The 24,641-nt window shown below is 39.7% G+C and overlaps 2 long non-coding RNA genes across 2 annotated transcripts; both read left to right on the forward strand.

Annotated features, from left to right (window-relative positions):
• The first annotated feature begins 19,750 nt into the window (after positions 1-19,750).
• Positions 19,751-20,284, forward strand: LOC135767016 (uncharacterized). Its single transcript, XR_010541867.2, has 3 exons — positions 19,751-19,886; positions 19,980-20,033; positions 20,131-20,284. It is a non-coding gene; the product is annotated as an uncharacterized lncRNA (long non-coding RNA).
• Positions 20,285-20,332: 48 nt separating this feature from the next.
• On the forward strand, positions 20,333-20,926 carry LOC135764823 (uncharacterized). Its single transcript, XR_010540293.2, has 2 exons — positions 20,333-20,435; positions 20,519-20,926. It is a non-coding gene; the product is annotated as an uncharacterized lncRNA (long non-coding RNA).
• Positions 20,927-24,641: the final 3,715 nt, after the last annotated feature.

Consider the following 24,641-nt stretch of genomic DNA (forward strand, 5'->3'; position numbering starts at 1 on the left):
ACTCAACCAGTTTGTGCGCAACAGTTGGATGCTGCTGCCATTACTATTTCCACACCCAAACTATCTTCTCCTGAATCGATTTTCTCAGGCAATGCGACAGCGTTTTAGAAAATGGCTTGTCAAATTCAGTTACTTTTGTTTACAATGTGGTTTGAAACTTCAGCTGACACAAGCACTGGGATAATGACATAGCTGCACAACTCAAGAATGGATGCAATCTTATACGCTTCATTCCTCTGGACACCTGACTCTGAATATGTAGCAAAAAAGGGCTATTTTGCAAAAAGCAGCAAGGCGCTGACAGAACATGAACCTGGGAGAATCACCATAAACATACATTTGAAAAACATGTTCATTCCCAGAGAGGACACCAATACCTTGCTGATAATGCTTTCAGTGAGTGTTTGTCGTCAAGGCATACATCACTGTATGCATTGGATGTCAAATATTTTTCTTTTTTCCAAGTTATTAAAAATATATATAATTACCTATATTATCTTTCTTTATGCCATTCCAGCATCTATGGCTATATTCATGGTGCAAACTCCACACAGAAAGGCTAGCTGGTGCTTGAACCGAAAACCTTCTTGCTGTGAGGCAACAGTGCTACCCACTGAGCCACTTTGCTGCCCCATATATTATTTTAATATTGGTTGGGTACATGTAATTCCTAAGATAACTGACAGAAATTACTTGTGGGGATTTGCAGGTGCTGAGTTATCTGGCTTTTGTATATGTAAAATTGAGTGGTCTAAATTTTGAGACAATTTATTTAAACCTGCAAATAACAAAAGTTATCAAAAAAGAACAGAAACAAAATTTTTTAATGCTAAATGGAAAATAAATAGTAGAAATTTTTTCCTGGAAAATTCTCAAATCCTGCAGGGAAAAAAAAGTGTATGGAGAGCAAAACAACTCAGGCTATATCCACACGAAGCCGGTGCATTCCCTATCCGATCATTTTTTTTCCTTGCTCTAAAAAAATAATCCGTAAACACGAAACCACTGAAACCTACTGAAAGCGGTGTAGTATATATGCCGGACCAGTATGGGGCGCTGTAATTCTGCCACAGATATACACTATACACGGAGAAGAAGACTTTGAGCATGCGCATCATAGATATGTATATAAAGGCTAGATGGCTCGTCCGCGCTGATGGCCAATTGAGTTGAACGTCCGCATTTTGGCGGCCATCTTAGGACAGGGCGCTCGCTCACTCGTAGCATTGAGTTTTAATGATGCAGGTACTTTTAAATTACCATAACTTGCTTAATTTTTTACCGATTTTCAAACGGATTGGTTTGTTATAAACGTCAAAGATGTACCTATGACACTGAATACGTATACTAAAAATAAATAAAAAATTCATGAAACATGTTAAAGCATCCATAATTATAGCCACGTTAATAACGTTTGTAAAAAACCAAACCGTTCGTAAATCCGTCAAGAATTCAGCAAGTTACGAGCATTTTAGTTGGCGTATGTCACTCACCTTCCGTCCACAGCAGCAGGGAGCAGCACTATGGCAGCACTGACCTAAGATGGCCGCCAAGTGACGACACAGCTGACTCCGCCTTGAGCCATCTAGCCTTTATATACATATCTATGATGCGCATAGCCAACGTATGGTGTTGTCCATTATCGCTTGTTGGTCACCACAATTGCATAGAAGCAATAGATTTTTCAGTAATAAAGTTAGAAGGCTTTAGTAGCTTCTGTAGCACGAACACAATCACGTAATCCGCCGTTATTGTTGTTGCTGTTACGTGTGACGCTTCCGACACGTGATGTGATGACGTTTTCGCTTCACAAAATATACGGATTGGCTGTACAGACGAAACCGCAAGGGTGTCAGTTTCAGATTTATCCACTTTAGGACCCGGTTTCAAAAAATAGCGGATTCAGTCTCCCAAAACGCCGGATCCATGTGGATGAAACGCCAATACGATAACAAATTTATACGTATACAGTAATTCGCGTCTCCGTGTGGACAGCCCCTCAGTGTTGTCATTCAGTCAAAATTTAGCTGGGTTATTTTTAACTCTTTCCCCGCCATTGACGAGATATCTCGTCAATTAAGAGAAAACGCTTCCCCGCCAATGACGAGATTTTCCGTCTTTCCGCAATACCGCTATTATCCACCAGGTGGCGCCCTTCCGCAACTTTTTAAAACCGGAAGTATTGCCCTATGGCAAGCTGCTGCATGTCCGTGTCTGTTTTAAAGATCGCTCTGAATATGATCTCTATGAACAGTCCGTCATAAAAATGGAATTATCTCTGCTTTTTGCTCAAAATATGGTGTTTTTGCAAAAACCTACCCATATTCAAAAGCTGATTACAAAAGAACCACTAAAGGTAGGATGAAACGTTTTTTTTTTGTTTGAAAGCAGAGGGTCTGTTCTTTCATTTGGTATATTGTATGTTTATATATTTAAAGAAGAACATTTTCTGGAAGGCATTAAACTTTGGTGAAAATCATGAAAAACGCTGGCGCTGGCTGGCAACTTTTTTTAAAAATGCTGGCGGTGAAAGAGTTAACCCAATGCTGGGTAAATATTGGACAGAACACATGTTGAGCTGTTGTTAACCCACCATCAGTTGAAACCCAGCATAGGTTTATTTAATAACCCAACATGTGTTCTGTCCAATATTTACCCAGCATTGGGTTAAAAATAACCGAGCAGAGTTTAAAGGGTTAAAGCGTCATTAAAGGTGACATACCAAATACAGAAGAAAATCTTAATTTTAAGTCAATAGCTGCGTTTCCATTACCCTGCAAATTGCATAAACTGATATAAATTGTGATTTGAAAATACAGTCAGTGGTAACAGCCAATAGAAATTCCACAATGTCAATTTGCGCAATTCAAATAATAATGGAAACGCAGCTAATTTTATTAGTTATCATGCTAGTATTATAATTTTATATATATTTTTAAAATAAAAAGCATTTTTACTATTAAATAGTTATTATTGTACATTCTTAAAAATAAGGGTTATTTTCAACACAGTTCTGGGTCTAGGGCTGCATTCCAACATTATCGTTTGCAGAAGTTTTTGTTTACATCATATATGTGTGTATAATGTGTATAATAATTATGTATATAAATACACAAATGCATGCATAATTTTAAGAAAACAAATGTGGCATATATTTAATAGGGCTGCATAACAAAGAAGCATTTGCAGAATAATTTTTATAATTATTCTAAATATTATTTATTATATTTATGTTTATTATTTATTATATTCATATAATTGACAAATTTTGGTAAAAACGTGTTTTCTATACCAAGAAAGTGACAAGATGAAAACGCTTAGGTTACTCACGTAACCCCGGTTCCCTGAAATAACGGGAACGAAGCATTGCGTCAGTTAGCTGACGCTATGGGGGGAAACTCCTGTTTACTCCGTGACTGAAGCCTATTGGTTAACGTCTGTACAAAGTACAGACCAATGACGTTTGAACCCGCGCGCGGGAGGAACGCGTCCTTATATAAGCCCGGTTCAATCGTCAGGAGCTCATTATATTCGACTGAAGCGCGCAGCCGAATAACACTCGCTGCGTAGACGTTTGTAGCACGGCAAGAGACGCAATGCTTCGTTCCCGTTATTTCAGGGAACCGGGGTTACGTGAGTAACCTAAGCGTTCCCTCTCAATACGGTTCACTTCGCATTGCGTCAGTTAGCTGACGCTATGGGGGAACGTAATCCCATCACGCCGTGCATACATAACGTACTGAAGTGCCTTACCGGAGAGACACTGCGTGTGGCCCTATACCCGGCATATTCACAGCTTAAAAAGCAAATGTGTAAGCACCATATAAATTGTTGACGCGCACACGGTGGGGTTTTAAACGCACCGGGGGCACATAACATAGCACAAGACGGCGAGGTACCGAGCGCGCCGCGGCTGTGCGAGATAAGTAAATTCAGAGTCACGTTGGTGAGCTCGCTGAGCGCACCGTGGTGTACACATAAAACGCATGAGCGTGCATGATTGAGCCGAGAGAACCTGCGCTCGTAGGGCAGGGACGTCTAAGCTGTACAATCTGACAACGTAGACGGCGAAGACCAGCCGGCCGCGTAGCAGATACCAAATATAGATATAGATACCCCTGTAGACCAAGTTCATGAAGAAGCCAAACTCGCAGAGAGTGGGCTCTATATAGGACATAGCTCATAGAGGGGCGTGAGCCAGTGCGATGGTTTCAACGATCCATCTAAATAACCACTGTTAGCAACAGACATACGTAGTGAGTGATCTGCGAAGCTCACGAACGGCCGATCTGACTATAATATGCGGCAGAACGGTTCGTAGCGTGGGATTATACAGATACCACAATAGTGTGAACCCAGGTGCACCCTCGAGCGCATCGGGATGCATATAGGTAGTATTATAGTGCACAGATCGGTGAGCTTTCCAAGCGCGCCGTAAATGTGTATTGACTATAAATTGCACGGGCACAGGTGAACACTTGAATACATCGTGAATGCATATAGATGAATCAGAGTGTTATAATGCACAGGCCGGCAAGATTCTCGAGCGCGCCGACATGTGTTCAGATAATAAATTGTGCGCACACGGGTGAACTCTTCAGTGCACCGTGAATGCGTATAGATAAATCAGTGCACACAACGCGCCGTGAATGTGTACAGATATGATTGATGAACGTAACGGTGGGCACCCAACGCACCGTGAACGTACACAGATGAACAACAATGTATGTGTCACAAATCATAACACAGCTGTGTATACAGGTGAGCTTTCCCAAGCGCATCTTATTGTATACCAAATTGTTATAGCGTGTACATGTGAGCTTCTCTAAGCGCACGGTGGACGCATATAATTAAAAACCATATCGTGCATACAGGTGAGCTAATGGGCGCACCTTTAATGCAACAAACCTCAGTAGTGCGAAGCAGGGATGTCGAAGCTGTAAACTGACAACGTGGACGGCGGGGACCAGCCGGCCGTGTCACAATTGTCAAATGAGAAACCTCTAAGACCATGCCCATGCTCTAAGACAAGTGAGCATAATTGTCACGGGAGGTGATAACGTCAACGATCCATAAATAGCCTGTATTGACAGGTGCTCTAGTGAGTGATCTGTGACGCAGATGAACAGCTGATCGTCTGATGTACGTCAGACGTATGTGTCATCCAGGACCTTGGACAGTTCCAGAGCGCTGTGCCTCGGGCACCGTCCGCATCTGAGAAATGACAGGCTTATGAATAAAGTGAATGGCCAGCCGTAAAAGCATGGTTCGCTGTTACCGCCGCCGTCCGCATCTGAGAGATGACAGGCTTGTGAATTAAATGAATGGTCGGTCGTAAAAGCGTGGTTCGCTGTTATCACGGCCACATAGATATAGGTAGGGGAGAGAGCCGCCGTGCCTCTGTAGTGAGGAGAAAAGTGTTCCACCCACGATTCGCGGGGGGTATTGACTTTCAAATGTCACTAGACAGAATGGATCAGACTTTGCATAAGGACGCCTCGTGAAAGGGGTCCTAGCAGCTTGTGTCAATGTGTCATAAGGCACGTAATGTAGGTCGTGTCCCACGGATGCCATCTCCGCACGCCCATCGTAATGGGTTAATATTGGTAGTTAAGCATGAGATGCGTATCACTCTGATTGAACATAGCTTATAAAGCGATGCAATGAGTTTATAAAGGAGATGACTCGTCAGCTTGTTCAGGGGGCGAGATCTCAGTCTGGTTCGGTAAATAATGAAACCACCGTAGATTGCCCGACCGCATTATCACAATAACACGGTCGAGAGTGCTGCAGTGCTAAATCATCCTCTTAATGTACCGTATTCACAGTACAAAGTGATTTATATGAGACAAACGGCGTTCCACGCGCCGAAGGCTGATTGCCGTCGTAAAGCGTGTTCAACCCACAGCAAATGCTGGGCTAGCTCGTAATGACAGCACTTCATGCAGCAGTGTGTAACTTAAGCAAGCTTCCCGGCCGTCAGCTCGGGGCGGGACCTTTGCTTAGTCAAACTGAAGTGGACTTATGAACAATGCCACGATATTCAGCTTTCTGAGGCTCGTTAGAGGGGTACGTGCGCCCGTCTTAAACGAGATGCCGCGCGCGTCTGACTGTGCGCGCGCTTTAAGCTTTGAAACTTATTGTGGCGGGTAGCAAGCTCACTTGAGGTTGATATTACCCTTAATATCTCCGAGTATTGGAGCGGAGGTGTGAGCGTCTTCGGATCCGCTAATATAAATCAACTATATGGCCGAAAAACGTCATAAACCGCTTGGCTGTAAGCCTTTGAGTGGCCGTCCGGAGAGGGCGCGATTCAAACGCTTGGAGCCATGCAAAAGTCTGAGGCTGTCCCTCCTCTAGGAAGAGAGAATAACAGCCGTAAGACCGTGCTCGTTTGCGCCATCAGCATCGTAGCGGAGAAACTGAGGTGGGCTGCGAGCGAATTTGGCAGAAAGGTGTTAGAGACACCGTACAGTCGTGGGGTGTCAATACACAGTATATGGCCAAACCGGGGTTTTTTCGGCTAGCGTCGATAGAATTATGGACAGCGGGCCGTGTGTGCGTATTACTGATTGCTTGTCAGTAAGGCGATAAAGTGTTTAGAGACACCGTACAACCGTGGATGTCAATACACAGTATAGTAAGCACGGAAATTACTCTTTTTAGAGGAATTAAATACCGTTCGCCACTATAGTGAGGTCGCATAGCCGACAGTATTACACAGTATGTTTGGATAAACAGCACACAGAAAACATTTCAGGGCAGTCCAGCCGAGGCGCGACATAACCCCTTTTTCCCAGACAGTTTCGTTCTCTGTTGATGCAGCTATGCTGCGGAGACCAGAGCTCAGCCGTTCAGGTGCACAAGCCTCAGTAGTGACGGTGACCGAACGGCTCACGGAGCAGGGTAGTATGTCTAGGTGGTTTAATGTCAGACTGAACCCATCGCAGAGAGGAAGTCTGCCGCGAGGCCCGCGGTTTTGCCGTTTATTAAAAGGGCAGAAAAACCGGGTATATATATATATAAGAATGTACCAATATTCAGCGCACTGATATAGGACGGGACTGAATAAAGGGAGGTATTCGGGCCTCAGTATATTATAAACAAATTCGTTCTGCCTCTGATTCCGTCTAAACCAGAGAGAAATTACCAGGCAGACGAAAAATGAGCTATCTGAAGTGAGATCGGCTCAGGCCAGTAAAGCTCTATAATAAGTGTTTTAGCGCTCCAATAGAGGCGTGTCCGCCTTATCGAGCAGACGAATGAGATCGTGCCGCTCCAGGAGGGGAGGGGCATGAAGCTCTCTTATAATGAGTGTTCTTGGTGCTCCAATAGCGGCGAATCGGCCCTATCGAGCAGACGAATGAGATCGCGCCGCTCCAGGAGGGGAGGGGCATGAAGCTCTGTAATCGTTGAACACTGGACAGCTGCATTTAGAGGCAGCGAGCCGTAATACCGCGTGCTAGCTAAGCCGTTAAGAGACCTCACCACTGTGGGGAAACGAGCGAGGGACTCCGCGAGCGTGGAGCACGAGTGGCTGTGCTATGACAGAGACAGGGGCAGACCGCCCGTGTTTGCTTGTCGTATGCATCTATCCAGGTCTACGGTTCCCCGCTTGTTCATCTCAACAAGAGAGGAACGGCAGAGGGGAGCAGCAACACAGACAGAACAGCCATGCGTCGTGACGGTATCACCCGATGCACTCGGGGGATTCATATATGTGCCAGAGATCTCGCCACTGAATGTAAGAGGAGCGAAGGGACTCTGTAAGCATGAACGGTTGCGGTGTGACAGAACACAGGGGGAGTTAGTCCGTGTGTGCTTGTCTATGCATCCATCTAGTCTCATGGCTCGCCGTGTGTTCATCCCGGCGAGAGAGGAACAGCAGGGGGAGCACGAAACATGGATAAGACAACCAAAGCATAAGCGCGGTCCCGGCGTGGGAGGTGCCAGACCGGTAACGCGCTCGGAGGAAATTCATAGCAGAGAGGCTCACCGAGCCGCTGTGCTGGACGCTATTACAACAGCGCCTGCTCTTTTAGCTTATAGCCTTTATATTAAAAATATTGATCTTACCGGGCGGCCGCAGGGGAGACCTCGTCAGGCGTGTGTCCGCTGCACAGGGCTCAAACCACGGCAAGCGAAGGCTATCTTCGGTTCACGGCCGGAAAGCGGCAGGGGAAGACGCTAGACCCGGACTCTGCTATCTTCGGTTCTCAGCTGGAAAACGGCAGGGGAAGACGCTAGGCCTGGACTCCGCTGCAGGGCTTTTGTCAACGGCGAGGTAAGGCTTCTTCTTTTTCTTCGGAGCAGCGAGAGGTTCGCGCTGAAGGAGAAAATAATAAGCTCCTGATGATTGAACCGCGCTTATATAAGGACGCGTTCCTCCCGCGCGCGGGTTCAAACGTCATTGGTCTGTACTTTGTACAGACGTTAACCAATAGGCTTCAGTCACGGAGTAATGACTGAATGTATATTATACATATATTAACATATATTATATATTATTTACATATATACACGCACACACATTATAAATAAATATGCAATTTATTCTGTTAACGATTCTTTGTTTTGCAGCCTTGGACCCAACGCTGGGTTGAAAATAATATGTTAAGCTTTGCTTTCCCTGTTTAACAAGGATATGCAACGAGCATTTGTAATTTGAATTACTTAAATTAACCTCCGAGTCTTTTAAGGGCAAAACAAATAGCATATATAATTGCCCTTCTCCCTCAAATGAGAGTGTACCATTGCACAAAAGATTCCAAATAGCATAATGAATCTGAAATGATTCAGGGTCATGCTGTAAAAATGTTTCCAAAGCATTTCATGCATGAAACAAAGTGGTTTAAAACAATTATAAGTCAATAAACACCTCTAAAATGTCGGAAATATAAACCGTTTTTCTCCAGAGACACACCTATCCGGCCTATGACTAATATCAAAGGTTCTCCAAGCACCATCATGCATGACCCTTAAAAGTCCCATAATGACAAAAAAATGGGGGGGGGGGCATTAATACTAAGCTGGGTTGTGTCTGGCTACTCCTAAAGGTAGAGCAAACTGTGCATTAAAATACTAAAGTTCTGCCGATCCGGATCAAACATTCAGCCTGATGGATTTTCCAGCCCTGGCATCCTCCTCTCATCTAAAGAGTTATGAAGGGAAATAGCCAAGTAATTGAAGGGCTATGGGTGTGGATGGCTAATGATAAATGACTTGTTTTAGTCAATCTCAGTAACACCAAGACATCTTGTTTCCATAACCGACTTCCTACCTGGCAAATCGTTCATGATTTTTTAAATGTTAAAAAGCCAGCTAATTGTTTTAATGCATTTGCACAGCGAGATTTATGGTTGCTGTAAATCTAGCTGAAATAAAGTGACATTTTAACAACATGTGATATGAATTTTATTGATTTACTTTCACAAGCCTTGATGTACTGTACTACAAGAGAGAAAAACTTAAAAAAGACAAAAAAAGAAACATCTCACTGTAAAAGATATTGTGGTTGCCTGTTTAAACAATGTAGCTCTTTGTGATATTTTTATATTTTTAAATCACAAGCTTATGATTCATCAGGACTGGGTAACCCATACCAAAGCTAAACATAATTTATTCCACATAGGCCAGTGTAAAGTACAGGAAGAGAGAGAGAGAGAGAGCGCAGAGAGAGAGAGAGAAAGAGAGCGAGAGACATTAATGTTGCCAAGGCTTAATATTGAAGGCTGACTCCAACTTTCCCTCTTCCTTGCACGCACTAACACACAGATATTCCCTGATGTTCTGGGAACAATTACTGTTTCTGAGATTTAAATGGGGACAGAATGTCCCCATATGCGTCAGTGACACCTGTTTGAAGTGGTTACCACAAACATGCAAGAGTACAAGAAAATTATAACATACCATAAAATATATAAACCTAAAAAGGTGTCATCTCACACATATGGGATAAAATACTATGCTAAATGCCTTAACAACATCCACAGAAGTCCTGCATTGGCTGATTCATTGGTGAAGTCACACCAAACGTATACCTGTTGTGGACCTTAAGATTGTCAGCGCTAAGGACAACATTCAAGGACTGGAGTGCAAATTGAAAACCTCAAAAGTCACTATTGTAAAGATGAGACTCGGTTTGGCGCATTCGATCTCCACGGTCATAAACAAAGGACAAGCATGCCATTTAAAAGCGAGTCTGGAGAGAGTCTTGTGTACACTGTAATGATTACTGACACAGAGAGCCTCATCACTATCTGGTTTTTGTTAGCTTGCAGAAAGGTTGTGTGAGCGAGTGTTTATGTGATGCTTAGGATAAAACACAGCTCTGTGTCTCCATTGCTGGCACCAACCTTAGATCCCCAATTAAGAGTAAATGAATGAGCAGTCTGAGTGTGGCGGCTGCCAGGACTGAACGTTAATGACGACAGTGATCCAACACAGATAAGCAGCTTACTACACCGCCGTACAACCTTTGGGTAACGTGTTGTATGAGAAAGCAAAGAGAAGAGTTTTTGCCATCATCAGTTTCACCAAAAATAGGATGCAGAAAAAGAATTTCGAGGTATTTTGTTTTGGCTTATTTAAAGGTTTAGTTAGTTTAGTTTATTTAATAAATTCAGGTTGTCGAAAATTTTTTAATATTGTGTATTATTATCACTTCATTGATATAAAATAGTACTTAAATTATTTTATGTATATGGTGATATGTGCAATGTCGCATGACTTCACCAGATGACTCGAAAAACTCTGTTTAAGAGGAATTTAACTTCTGCCCTGCATTTCTTTATATAGCTCGCTGATTTCTCACAGAGATATCTGATTTCTTTTTGCTTTTTGAAACTGTTCTCATGGTGTAACACTGGCAAAGGCATTAAAAGTAGTTTTTCTTTGATTTTAAAGCAATGTGATTATTGCAGATAAACGCATTGCGATGTCAATATACAGTATTGTGCAGCCCTAATTGTGATGTGATTTAGTTCTCATTTTTGTACATTTATTTATTATTAACTCTTTCCCTGCAAGCGTTTTTTTTTTACGTTGCCAGCCAGCGCCAGAATTTTTTATGATTTTCAAGTTTAATGAACTTCAGAAAATGTTCTTCTTTAAATATATAAACATACAATATATCAAATGAAAGAACAGACCCTCTGCTTTCAAACAAAAAAAGTTTCATCCTACCTTCATTTGTCCTCTTTTTATCACCTCTCAAATATGGGTACGTTCTTCAAAAATAAATTTTCTTTAGTAAAAGCTGAGATAATTGCCTTTTTGTGAAGAAATTTTGATAGAGATCAGATTCAGAGTGATGATCAAAACATACACAGAGTTTTTACTGTTTGCCCTAAGGGGTTGCTTACGGGTTTTATAAGTTGGGTAAAATCACCACCTGGTGGATAATAGCGGAAAAACGGATTGCAGGAAAAACTCGTCATTGGCAGGGAAGCGTTTTCTGTTAACTCTTTCACCGCCAGCGTTTTTTTTAAAAAGTTGCAATTAAGTTTCTCTTAATTGACGAGTTCAGACATCCCGAAAAATCCGGAACAGTCACGAAATTTAAGCATCTTAATCCCGAATCCAACTCTAATTGTCCCGAAAATTATACTGAAGCAAAATCTTGAGTAGTTATTGTCTGATAAAACATGAGCGAGGAGGTTGAGTCATCCTGCAGCCAGCCCCCGCCAGCTGCTCATTGGCTGTAGCATCTTATTGTTTTATATATATATATATATATATATATATATATATATATATATATATATATATATATATATATATGTGTATTGTAGGTGCGCATTAAGATATGCAGTGATAAGGCACGGGAGTGCTGGCAACAGTTAAAACCTCTGTGAAATATGCTGTCGTCGAGCCTCCACAACCTAGACTATAGCTCAAGTGGGAATTTAAAGTTTTATTGTTTCTTTCAATTTATCTAATTCATCTATATGCACAAATACAACAGGACCTTTTTGTCCCCTTTTTGTTTTATGGAGTAGATTAAGAGAGCGAAAGTTGCAGCAGCCGCGAGGACAGTTGAAAGTGCAGACAGTGATATTTTGTCATGTGAAAGAGGTCAGATTGGTTGAGGGCGAAGCACCTTGTTCAAAAAACAATTCTATACATATTATATAAATTTATATGTATATGTACTTATATTGATAAAAATATGATTGGTTTAGTAACTTCAGTTTGAAATTCATTATCTTTTATTATTAAATAAAATAAAGAAAACTATTATTGGATGATCTAACTATTATTGTATGAAGTATAAAATACTTCTATACGTATTATATCAATTTATTTATATGCATATGTACTTATATTAATATGATTGGTTCAGTTTGAAATTCTATATTTTTTATTATTATATAAAATAAATAAATAAATTAAACTATTATTGGATGATCCGCCCCCAGTAACGTCTGCCCCCCGTCCCGAATTTTAGCCAGTCTCATCTGGTTAGTGTGTGTCCATTTGTGTACTGTATGTGTGTGCGCACAGAAAACAGCTCACTTTAACATCTTGCGCTCAAATTGTTTAAAATGTTAACATTTGCAGGGTTTAGAAACACATGCAAATTATAAAACTTCCTATATAATTAGTTTATTTCTGAATGAGGTGTATTTGAGCGATTATTATTAGAGAGATTATTATAATTATGTGTTATTTCTTCTGCTTTTCCACAAAAATATTTTGTGTCTTCTGACTAGGTGGGCCACTCGTCAATCTGAGTGGGCCAGTGCCCCCCTGGCCCTTATGTAGCCTTGCCACTGACTCAAACATAAGGTCTGTTTACACAAACACACACAGATCTATTGAAGTAGCAGCTTGTGAAACAGCCAATCAGAGCAGAGCAATAATAGACCATTTCATTCTGGGTGCAAATCCTAGGGTTGTAAATGGACATGTAACTTCACATTTAATCAACTGAAAGATCTAAAACATTTTCTAAAATATCCGAAAATGTGTTTGTCTGAAAAACGATGGACATATGCAACTCGGACAGCTTGGGGGTGAGTAAATTATGGGATTAATATCATTTTTGGCCGAACTATCCATTTAATAAAGCCACAAACCTTCAATGTAGATATCAGAGAACAATATAACACATCATTTAAATGCATTCTTTGGCATCTTTAAATGACATGTTATTTGTGCTAGTGTACAAACTAGGCTGCGAGATACATTGATCTGTTTGGAACAAACAAATAACCAGCGTGTTAATACAAAAAAATAAGTCCTAGGAATCTACCACATACAGATATTACATACACACATATATACACATACATACATATGCTGCATACTGTATGTTGTGCTGCATTACCACCTTGGGTGTGCATTATTTTCGAATAATTAATCGTCCTGTCGTCACTTATTCTGCTTGCAGACATTACTAAGACATTGTACTGGTGGTTATTTTAAGACATTTGACAGGTCAGATGAGCGTTTATCGAAAAATAATGCATACCTGTAGAACATTTCTCAACCAGAATAGAGCATTCAACAGCCCCGTAGTATAAATAAATAAATAATGTGCACAAAAACACGTCATGCAAATTTCTTTTTATGAAAGAAATCGAAACTACTACAGGGCTGGGAACAAAATAAACGAATGGCTGATGGCCATCTGCATGAATCTTTTTTCTTCGAGTTGTTGTCTTAGATGATGGAAGATTAATGATCGTGCTCTACAACAACAAAAGCTTCTCATAGGAGTGCAGTGGGCTCGATAAACCCGGCTCTGAGCAAAAAAAGGGCAAACAGGGTCATCATTCACCTGAAACGGCTTTTTGTCTACCTTCTTGTTGTTGGTATCTATCATCGTACCCACGTCCTGCACCCCTACCAGGAGCACACAGAAAACCACCCCTGAGATCTAGAGCACAGATACATCAAGACTACTATGTGTACTCTTTACTGCCAACACATAGACCTCTAGTTTCTAACCCAACCTCTCTTTCCAGTCTCCAGTGGGAGCTACATTCAGATACTGACATGCTTCCAAACCACACAATGACTCATATGGAAATGAGAGAAGGACATTAACCCAAATGAAGTGAAGGAAGGAGGGAATTTAGAAAGACTTGCACTACTGCATGCATGAAATAATAAACCTTGCACCGCTGTCAAATCGGCACGGTGGTCCGACTGAACTTGTTTTTCACCCTTGATTAAAAAAAGTAAAAAAAAATGTCCTGTCTGTGTTTTGGTGGTTTGTACAGTATGTAGAATAATCATGCCAATAAAGTGCTTTGAAAATGATCAATCGAAATAAAGAAGGGTAAATAGAAGATTTTTACTATGTATACACTTTTTAAGTGAACTGTTGATAGGATTATTAGTGGTGATATTTTTAAAGCATTGTTCACATGTAGCATTTCTTGTATAATTTAATTAAAAGCACCACATGTGATGTTACAAAAAGCCTATTAGGGGAAATTACATAAGAAATGTACAGTAAATGACTTGCTGTCTAAAGTTTACAGTATTGTGCAAAAGTCTTGCAAAGTTTTAATGAGCACTCATATTTATTTTTCAATCTGTTTATAAAGATATTAAACAAATCTAATTAATTTAGAGCAATAGGGTGTATTTTTGCAAAAGTCAATAAAGTGTAATTTCTCAATTTAATTTAGGTTTAATTTCATTTAGGTTTAATGTTGCGTACACACCAAACACTAATTCAATGACGGGCATGAGTAGATTATATACAAAGTCAATGCAAAGACGCGAATAGATGCGAACTGTGATTGCAGCGTAAACACATGCTATTACTGAATTAGATGAAGTACTTACTCATCGACCGGTAAAACAGTAGGTACTATAGTATATAGTATGAATATGGATAGTATGAATGAATTCGGACGTACTACATCCGCCATGTTCATACATCACGTTACATACGTCTCGTCATGTTTTTTCATTTAAATACAGTTACTGCTTTCTGACATTTTTTAATAAAGCAACATCTCTACTTCTTCTTTGTTGTATAACTCCTCTCCCGGGGGCTAACGGGCTAGTAAAATGTCAATTAAATGCACACTTCAGGATCTTGCCGAAAGTAGTAGGGTCATCCGAGTACTTTTCGCCTACTATTTTTCGAATACTATGAATTTGGGCATACTATTTGCCTCATCTCCTGCTTTTCGCCTACTCCTATATAGTATGGAAGTAGGCGGTTTCAGACGCAGCGACAGTCTCTCACTTCTGCCAATAAGGATCAATCATTTTGATGACATCATTGTACACTTTTCAACAGATTGCAGGCTGTGACGTAAAATACTTACACGTTACTGGCTAGTGATGCGCGGGTCTGCATTTTTTCCGCCCAGGGGTCCCGCTTTTATGAAATATTTGGCCCGCCCCAACCCGCCCCGCACCACTGTATCAATTTTTACAACCCGCACCGCCCCGTGACCATTAAAATAGACATACTAGGCATTTGCAATGTAAATAAAAAGAGGCTTTATTTTAGCCTAAAAGTGCTTGGAAACAGCCATTAGATTACATCGCCAAAACTGGCAACAACATACACGAATGAACCATAGAAACCAGCATGGTCATATTAATATAGAGATAGGTTAATGATACACATTTTCAACATTCACAAAGCAGCATTTGTATTATCTTTTCACAAATTCCCTACCTTAATTTCTCCCGCAGATCGTCTTTCATCTTTTAATTCTCTGTTTGTTATGTTGTTGTGGCTGACAGCGGGAGCTACTTGGCGCTATATCAAGTTACGATGCGGAAGTTACGTTGCAAAGTAGGCCTACGTAATTTTACCTTATCAAAAAAACCTAATAAAATATGAAAATATATATTCCCAAATATTTAATATATGCTACAGGGAATTAGACGCAACATACGTATTTTTATATTTTGTTTTTAATGACCCGCCCCAACCCGCCCCGCAATAAAGTTACAATTTCTATACCCTCCCCAACCCGACACGCAGGTTACCCGCGGGTTACGATTTGACCCGCGCATCCCTATTACTGGCTATTTAACTCTTTCCCTGCCAACTCGTCAATTAAGAGAAAACGCCTCTATGCCAATGACGAGTATTTCCGCAATACCGCTATTATCCACTATTATCATACTGCGCTTCCACAACTTATAAAACCTGGAAGTATCGCCCTAGGCAAACAGCTGTATGTCCGTGTATGTTTTGATGATCGCTCTATATCTGATCTCTATTAAAAGTCCTTCACAAAAATGGAATTATCTCAGCTTTTTGCTCAAAATTTGGTGTTTTTGAAGAATATATTCATATATTCATTTAATATATGGTATGTTTATATGTTTAAAGAATAACATTTTACGGAAGGCATTAAATTTTTGTGAAGATCATGAAAAATGCTGGTGCTGTCTGGCTGCACATTTTAAGGCACTTCAGTGAGTCTTAAAGATCACTGTAACGATTTTTATAATAAAATATTTTAATTAAAGCAACACTATGTAGTTTCCATGTAAAAATGACTTACAGCTCCCCCATGTGGTTGAAAAGCGCAACAGTGCCTGGTATCAGACACTCTTCTGCAGGCAGGGGGAGGGGCGGGGCTGTGTTTCCTAACCTCCCCCGCCACTTTCAGAGTGTGCACTGCATGAAAAGTGGAATTTTCGCCAGAATGTGGCACTGTAGATTGTTGTGAAACTCCAAGTATACGACTGCGCTTGACAATTTGCAGCCAACACCGAAAACTGCCATAAGTTGTCAGAAGTTGACGTGGGTCTTGCTCTGAAGTTGTCCCCCCTTCCCCTAATTCTAGGGGAGGCTTTAACATGTAAATGAACATGCTGTGAGCTATACAAATGCAAATGAGGGTAGCAGCTGGGGGAGTTTTACTCAGGTGACATTCTGAGAGGTTTTAAACTTTGATTTTAATAAAATCTCTGGTATCAGTATAGCCAAATTACAAACTCTTAAATTGTAGCTTGAATTGATTTATTTTCAAAGTATGCTACACTGTTAACCCAGATATTGTCTTAATGATATAAACATTACTTAATATTTTGAGTTTTGGACATATACTTAAAAATATATTATACCCATAATCCTTTGTCCCTGAATATTATGATTATTTAAGCTTTTTTACAGAATTAAGAACTAATAAGAACTTTTACTTAAATATTTGTTAAAATGTCATAGAGGTTTTTTGCTCTAATATTATTCATGTTGTTTAGTTTTAAATGATAAATTACCATTTTTGTTAATGAAAGTCACCGTTCAGGTGATCAGTGTTTATTGACATAAACAGCACATTGTACTGTATTTTTCGCAGTTTTGTGTGTGTTTCAGTGGAGAATCAAGTTTATTCAATGACTGACTTATTCATGAGTTTTGTGATATAATACCATTTATAACACTAAGAGAATTATAATTATAAATGAATTAAAAATAGAAAATCTTTCAACTCAGTTAACTAAGCGGAGATGTTGGACAGAGTAATTCAAAATCATCTTTAAGTTTAATGACAATCATTTATCAAAATATTTTCTTCATCATTTATCACAATACTATCAAAATATTTTTCCCTAATTTTTTTTAAACTATCCCTTTAAGTAGATTCAGTTTGTCCAGGCCAACAGTATATATGAATATCTCTGTATGTCATTAGCAATAACCAATGTTAGGTAAAAAAAAAGATACACAAAACAATTTATTTCAACAATTTTAATTGTTTTAACAGAGTTTTAATCAGGCTCAATTTGTGCATTCTATGCAAACAACATAAAAACAACATGTCAAACAACAAAATGTCTGTCTGGAAGGGAATGAAGCAAGGAAACTTGTGCAATTACATCACAGCTCAAATACTGTGCATAGTGGCATGACTACAGTTATTGAATTCACATACTGGTAATCCTGCCATACTTGTCCATCATATACATCTCCTAACACACCCTTTGGCATTTCCCGCTTTCGCCTTTCATCTAATTTCTCTTCAAATCCAAGTCTTTTAACAAGTCCTCCCAGAGACTGCACAACACTCTTGTATCAGTAAGAACGTATTGGATGGACATACTCTTCACTGCTCAAATATGTAGTCTTGCTTAGCAAGGCAGAGCCACATTTCTTCCTTAATGCAGACCTCTGCTGTGGGTGATTATAGAATGGGATGTGACCACAAGTCCTGCAAACCTTTGTACCATCCCGTGTGAGCTCATAGGTTTCAGTAAGCATGTACACTGTCATACATTTTGGACAACCCACATACTGTAAGAAGTCGTCACGGAGGATACCAGTCAATTTCATCATGCCCAAAAGTTTCATTAACAAGTGTTCTGGTTTTTCACTTCTGGCCTGATCACTTCCATGCTCCTCCCCATCTTGTAAGTGAGGATAGGGTTCACTCTGCTCCTCAGCAAGGATTTCCCCCTCTTCATCCACATAGTCATCCTATGAAATTTTAAAGGACATATTTAAAACACATGCAATGCACATACTCAGCACCACCATTAGACCATTAGAGATGGAAAAGCCCATCGTTAATATGGCCATTTGAGATTGAAAAGTCCATCATGAATGTGGCCATTTGAGATTGAAAAGTCCATCATAAATGTGGCCATTTGAGATTGAAAAGCCCATTGTTAATATGGTCATTTGAGATTTAAAAAGAACATAATTAATATGTTCATTTCTCATCAATAGGGCCATTTGAGTATGAAAAGATTTGAAAACTGTAGTTGAAAAAGATCATGTGCATCTCAAACAGCTAGCTTTAGTGCAATGAACCAGTTAAGTACTTTGTGGGAACTTCATCCACTTCAACTTCATTTTAGGATTTTTTAATACTTTATAAAGTGTGTTTATACTTTAGTTGCTTTCATTAGTTAACTAACAAAAATTTAAGAGTGGAAAACAATCATGTGGGTGAAAATTGTTAGGTTTTCCCATTTCAGCTCTGGATTAGCATGTATTGAACTTTATACTAGTATATCCAAATGTAATTTCATGCTTACCACACAACAGGAGATGTCCAGGAAAAGACGAATGCTTTGGTCATCTGCTGTTTCGTCTGAAAAACAACAAACAGAAGATAACGTTATGCATTATAACGCGATATTCCTATTCAATTATAATTTACTATTAAAATAACAACAACAGTGATAATCAACCACATTTAACTCCAACGTTTTTGTTTAACTTGTTGATTTTATTTTACTTTACTTGCTGATATGTTTTAGTATTGTTTAAAATGATAACATACGTAAAGCAAGCCAAGCTTATATAAAAAATATGTATTTATGCTCACCGTTGTCTGAACTGAAATTCGCTGGGTGCGTTTCTTCAAATTCTTCAATCACTTCTTTTTCTGGGTCCTCGGAGTGCATTTCACTTTCACCAATCTCTCTAACTCCAGTAAAGTTATCTTCCGGGTCTTTACACATGACGGGACATCACTCACAGCGGATTCATGACTGGGTAGCAGCAGGCTCTGTACGTTATCTGACGTAGCCCTTTTGGATTTTTTTCTCCCAAACTCCATTTTTTAAATAGCGCTTTCTGTGGTCAAAATACTGTGTATGACACACTTCAGTGTTGCAATGTTTACAGAAGCACCGAGGTCGTTTCTTCAGTCTTGGGACTTACATCTTTCAACTGACAGCACACTGTGTTGATTTCACACAGAGCTTCCGGCACATCGCGTTTGTTGTTTATATCATACGCATGCGCACACGTCTCACAAGATTTTCCTTATATCAATAACCTCGCATGTGATTGGAGGAGCCCGACAGGCTTCTCGCCTTCGTCCAATCATGTGCGAGGTCATGGTCACGGCTCACACAGCAGTGTCGACAAGCGTAACAGACGTTTGGTTTGGTGTTTGTAACTCTCCAAGAAGAGCAGACGGGTGCACAATCCCAAGATTGCGGTAAGAATAATTTTATGTATAAGCATATTTTTTGAAGTAGCCCAAGCTGTGTGTTTTATAACTAAGAGGTGTTTTTTGTCTTGTAATTTACAGGAGGCAGTACGGCGTCTCTGAGGCACACTGCAGGCGCTATGAACCAGAGCAAAGGTAACGTTACGATTTAAAGAATATGTTTTTATTCTTGTATAAGGAAATAGATACGTTAATAGATCCGAGCTTAAACCCACACATTTTGTTTTCACAGACTAACGTCGCCTCATAACAAAGCCGTGACCTCCGATTTGCTTGGGGCTATTTCAGCAAGTCCAGATTTACTGCTGAGAATGACGACATTGTTTGTAAGTATAACTTCTAATGTTTTTCCTCATTTCTTGTTTAATTGTACCGTGACTCTTTTTATTAATACAAGTCTCATTTAATTGTTTTCCAGCTGCTCGTAAGAAGTATTATGAGTCGGTACACCGGAGTTTCAGATACAAACAACCTGAACTCGCATCGCAGGCGGAAAATGCGAAAAGTTTAGCTCGGAGTCGATCCAGAAGAAAAATGGTAAGATTTATTATATTAGATCAGTTTTTTGTCAATGTGAGTATTTTTCAGGTCACTTATTGTCCTTATTGATTGTATTACAGTTGCTGGAAGCGAGACGAAGTGTGTTGGCTGAGGATGAGATGGACATTTGGAAGTGCGCTACCATAGATCTCATATCTGATGAGGAATACGGCATTGTTGGCGGGGTGTCTGGATGGATTGTGCGGCCACCGCCCTCTCGCAGCCTGGAACTCTCCGAGCTCTGTGCCACGCTGCAATCCAGATTAGAGGCGATACCAAAGTACCGGGCAACTCACCATATACGCGTGAAAAAGTGACTTTTTTACAACGTTTTTGAGGTTTTTTTTCAACACTTTGAAAAAGATTTTTAGGGATCTTTCCCGAACATCTTAGGCACTTTTTGACGTGTTTGGAGTACAATATAAGAGACATTATGCTGCTTTGTACATAGTTGTGTGTTTATAAATAAAGCTCTTTCTTTGAATAAACAGCTGTGTGTTTATAAATAAACCTCTTTGTTTTCTCTTATATTCCTTGATGTTGTGAATAATGTAGTACATAGCACAATGACATTAATATATAAAAAATGATAACATAAATTATTTATTATTATTATTATTATTATTATTATTTATTGGGGTTTACATTTATAATGAGCCAGGGTGCCCAATAACCCCCCTCTTTAGAGTAACGGCCCGACTTGAATTTACTCACTCGGTATTGGCTGAAGCCACTACTTTTAAACAAGAAAAATCCCTTGTGATTGGCTTGAAGTCATCTGCCAACCATTCACGGGGGATTTTACTTGTTTAAAAGTTGTGGCTTCAGCCAATACTGAGTGATTACATTCAAGTGGGCCGTTACTCTAGTTTTGCTGCTATTCACATGCTAATTAGGCCAGAGACGCTCTAACTGGCCGGCAGAGATTTCGCTGCTATTCATATGCTAATTAGAGGCATCGCACCCGCGCGGGGCTCTCCACCTACGTCATGGTTCGTTTATGACGATTTGTGACACAGACAAACGCGAAGCTCGCTGCTGGTAAATTGAGGAAAGCTGCCGAAAATTCGGGAGATTTTCGGGAGCCTACAGGCGCTTACGGGGACGAAAATCCCACTTTTCATGCAGTGGTGCTTGTAGCAGCTAGGAGGCTGCTCAGGTTGCAGCAACAGTACAATTTGTCCAGTTAAAAGTTGTTCTATCACTGAAATAATTTTAGAGACATTATTTAAAGGTAAAAAACTACATAGTGTTGCTTTAATACTGTATATAATATGCAAATATTTTAAAAAATGTTAACTGCAAAAAGAATATGCAGGTTTTGCATATTTCAATCAAACAGACTTTGCTGCTGTTGGCCATCTTGTGTGTTTTTTGGGCAATCTGAAGTTTGTTTCGAAATGACTCTTGTTACATCCAGCAACTATCAAAATCCCACATCACTAAACATCCAGACAGGAAATGGAGGAAAGGCATCATCCTCTTTAAGTGAGCTAAATCCATATAGTCTCAATCACAAGCTTCTCCATCACTCACAATAGAAAGGATGTGAAACTGATGAGGTAATTTCCAGAGCTGTGGATAGAGATGTGGAGAGCCAGTCAGTAAAAGCCTGAACACATTGCTGCTCTAAACACACCATAAGGTTTCAACACTTGGCTTAAAACCAGCAGCCATTATTACAAAAGAAAAAGAGGAAAACAGGGAAAGAAAATGGAGCTGTTTTCACACTTAGGTCTTTATTCCTTCAACGTGTTGCTACTGAAACAGAGAAAGTGAAAGAACCAAACACACAGCTACTGAAACATAACAGCAAAGTGGAAAGGATTCTGTCAAGACTTTCATTCATTTACACCATCTGTCCAAGCATTTTACAATGACGTACTGTGGACTATATAACATTATTCATATTCCAATCCGGCAACATTTAAATACTAAATATTAATTTTGTACAAAATAATACTCTAATATTAAACAGGTAATTCCATTAAAAAATAATATAATTTTAAATAAAAGACTCATTTATAAATGATAGGGGTGTATATAAAGTCATGAAATTAATTTATTTTCATTGCGATACTCTCCACGCAAGTTAAGAATCACTTGATGAAAGTTCAAAAACATCACGCTACCACCGTTGCATTTTAAATAGTGAATACGTGTTTTTAATGTGCTTTTACAGAAGCCACGCTCTCAAGGTGAATTGTGGGATTGACAGTAGCAGGTTGATAGTGACTTACATACCCTAAAACTACAGCGCATTGGTATTGTGAGCGGTATTGGGGCGTATTTCTAGGTATCTATGGTTAGACTTCCTCGCTTTAGAAATCGACAGATGTTGTGCAGGTGTGGCAGGGAATGTATAGCAAATCCAGATATTTTTGACAGACCACACAATATATATTGATTGGCTTTTTTAAAGGAGTATTTATTTTAATGACACTAGCATTGTGCTGTATGTACACGAGAGGTTGTGCACATGAAAAGCCTTTAGGAAATACATGAACTCAGATTTGTCTTTCATTTGAAAAAGTCTGCATACACTCCCATGTCACTTTGCATACCCTGCTTTACATTAACCACATTGAATGTTAGAAGTTCAGCACAATTTCATGGCAATAAAGCACCTATTGTATGAGGTGGCTGTAATGCATATGAATAAAATCTTATTCGTATGTGTTAGTACGATCTGCTTGGACCCCATGCACTGAAGTAGGTTTAGGGGGCTTCATTTGCTCTTTTAATGGATAATCGTAGTTTCCGAATGATTCACATCGTAAGAATTCATATATAATCGCTACAAAAAAGGGTATGTTTTCCGATGACATCAAGTTGGCAAATTTCCCTTATTTTACAGAAATGATTCAAAACTGTGGTGGATGGGACACTGGTTAAAGTCAAATTGTTTTGGGATACATGATTTTGGGAGCCTGAAAACACTATTTTTTGAAACCAAGTCCTAGAGTGGATAAATTTGAACACAAAACCCTTGCAGTTTTGTGTGGACAGCCAATCTGTACATTTTGTGAATAATGATGTCATCACCTCACGTAGTCAGACACCACTACGTCACGTAACACCACCAACAACAACAACAATGGCGGACAATATGCTTGTGTTCATTTTGCTGAAGGTAGTGAGCCCATAAGCTTTACTAAAGCAAAATCTTTTGCTCCTTTGCTATTATGGTGAGCAACAAATGATTATGGACAACAAGTCTTAAGGAATACACCTAAATAGTTTTTTTAATATTTTACTGTGTTCTTACCTCCACTCAGACGAATGAATACATAACTATCGTGTGAATGAGTGACTCCGGGCAGGGCTGCCGCCACAGCAGCAAGCAGGCTCCTGATTGCTTAACGCTGCGCGAAAATCCGCCAAAGTTCCAATTTTTCAACTCGGGCGTCAGCCACAAATTCGCGTCAAACGCAAAATGCACAAAAAACACCATTCGTGCGTACCGCGCCATACGCTCAATTAACGCGAACTAGACGCGCGAATGAGTCGTAAATGCGTCTACCACGCCGCGCTAAACACCTCATCCGTGCCGCAGGACCTCCAGACGCGCATCAACGCGTCTTCACATTGACAACATTGAAATCAATATCAATGTTAAGTCAACATTGCTTGCTGCCTCTACCGCGTCTGGTGTAAACGCATTATAAGGATTGAAACAGGGATGAATTTAGAAGCCACCAAAAATGTCCATGTTTTAAAGACTGTTACATGAGTAGTTACACGTAAGTATGGTGGCACAAAATAAAATGTGGCAATGTTTTATGCAGATAATAAATGAGAACTATATTGGATGGCGGATGAGCACTTACAGTGGTTTGCAGCACTTAAACGTCAAGCGCAGTAATATTGACGGAGGTTTGAGTGAGAGGGGGGGTAGTCAGAAGTGATGATGTTACTCCGCGCCGAGGTCGAAGTGATGCAAACTAAGTGCTCTTCAATTTTAATTTAACAAACAAGAATTTTTGTCACCCAACCCTTGAAGCCCACAAGGTATATACACTAGAAATATAGCTATATATTGACAGATTACTAAATAGCTATTTTATTCTAGCTATGTTTTTACATTTTTATTCAGATATATCTTATAGCTGATATTTATTTTATTATTTGGTATGCCGATAATATTTTTTTCTCTGGCTTACTAAATTAAATATGAAGAGTTTCGTTGTAACTTTTTTATTT

The sequence above is a fragment of the Paramisgurnus dabryanus genome, chromosome 6 (assembly GCF_030506205.2).
Source record: "Paramisgurnus dabryanus chromosome 6, PD_genome_1.1, whole genome shotgun sequence".
Taxonomy (NCBI): Eukaryota; Metazoa; Chordata; class Actinopteri; order Cypriniformes; family Cobitidae; genus Paramisgurnus; species Paramisgurnus dabryanus.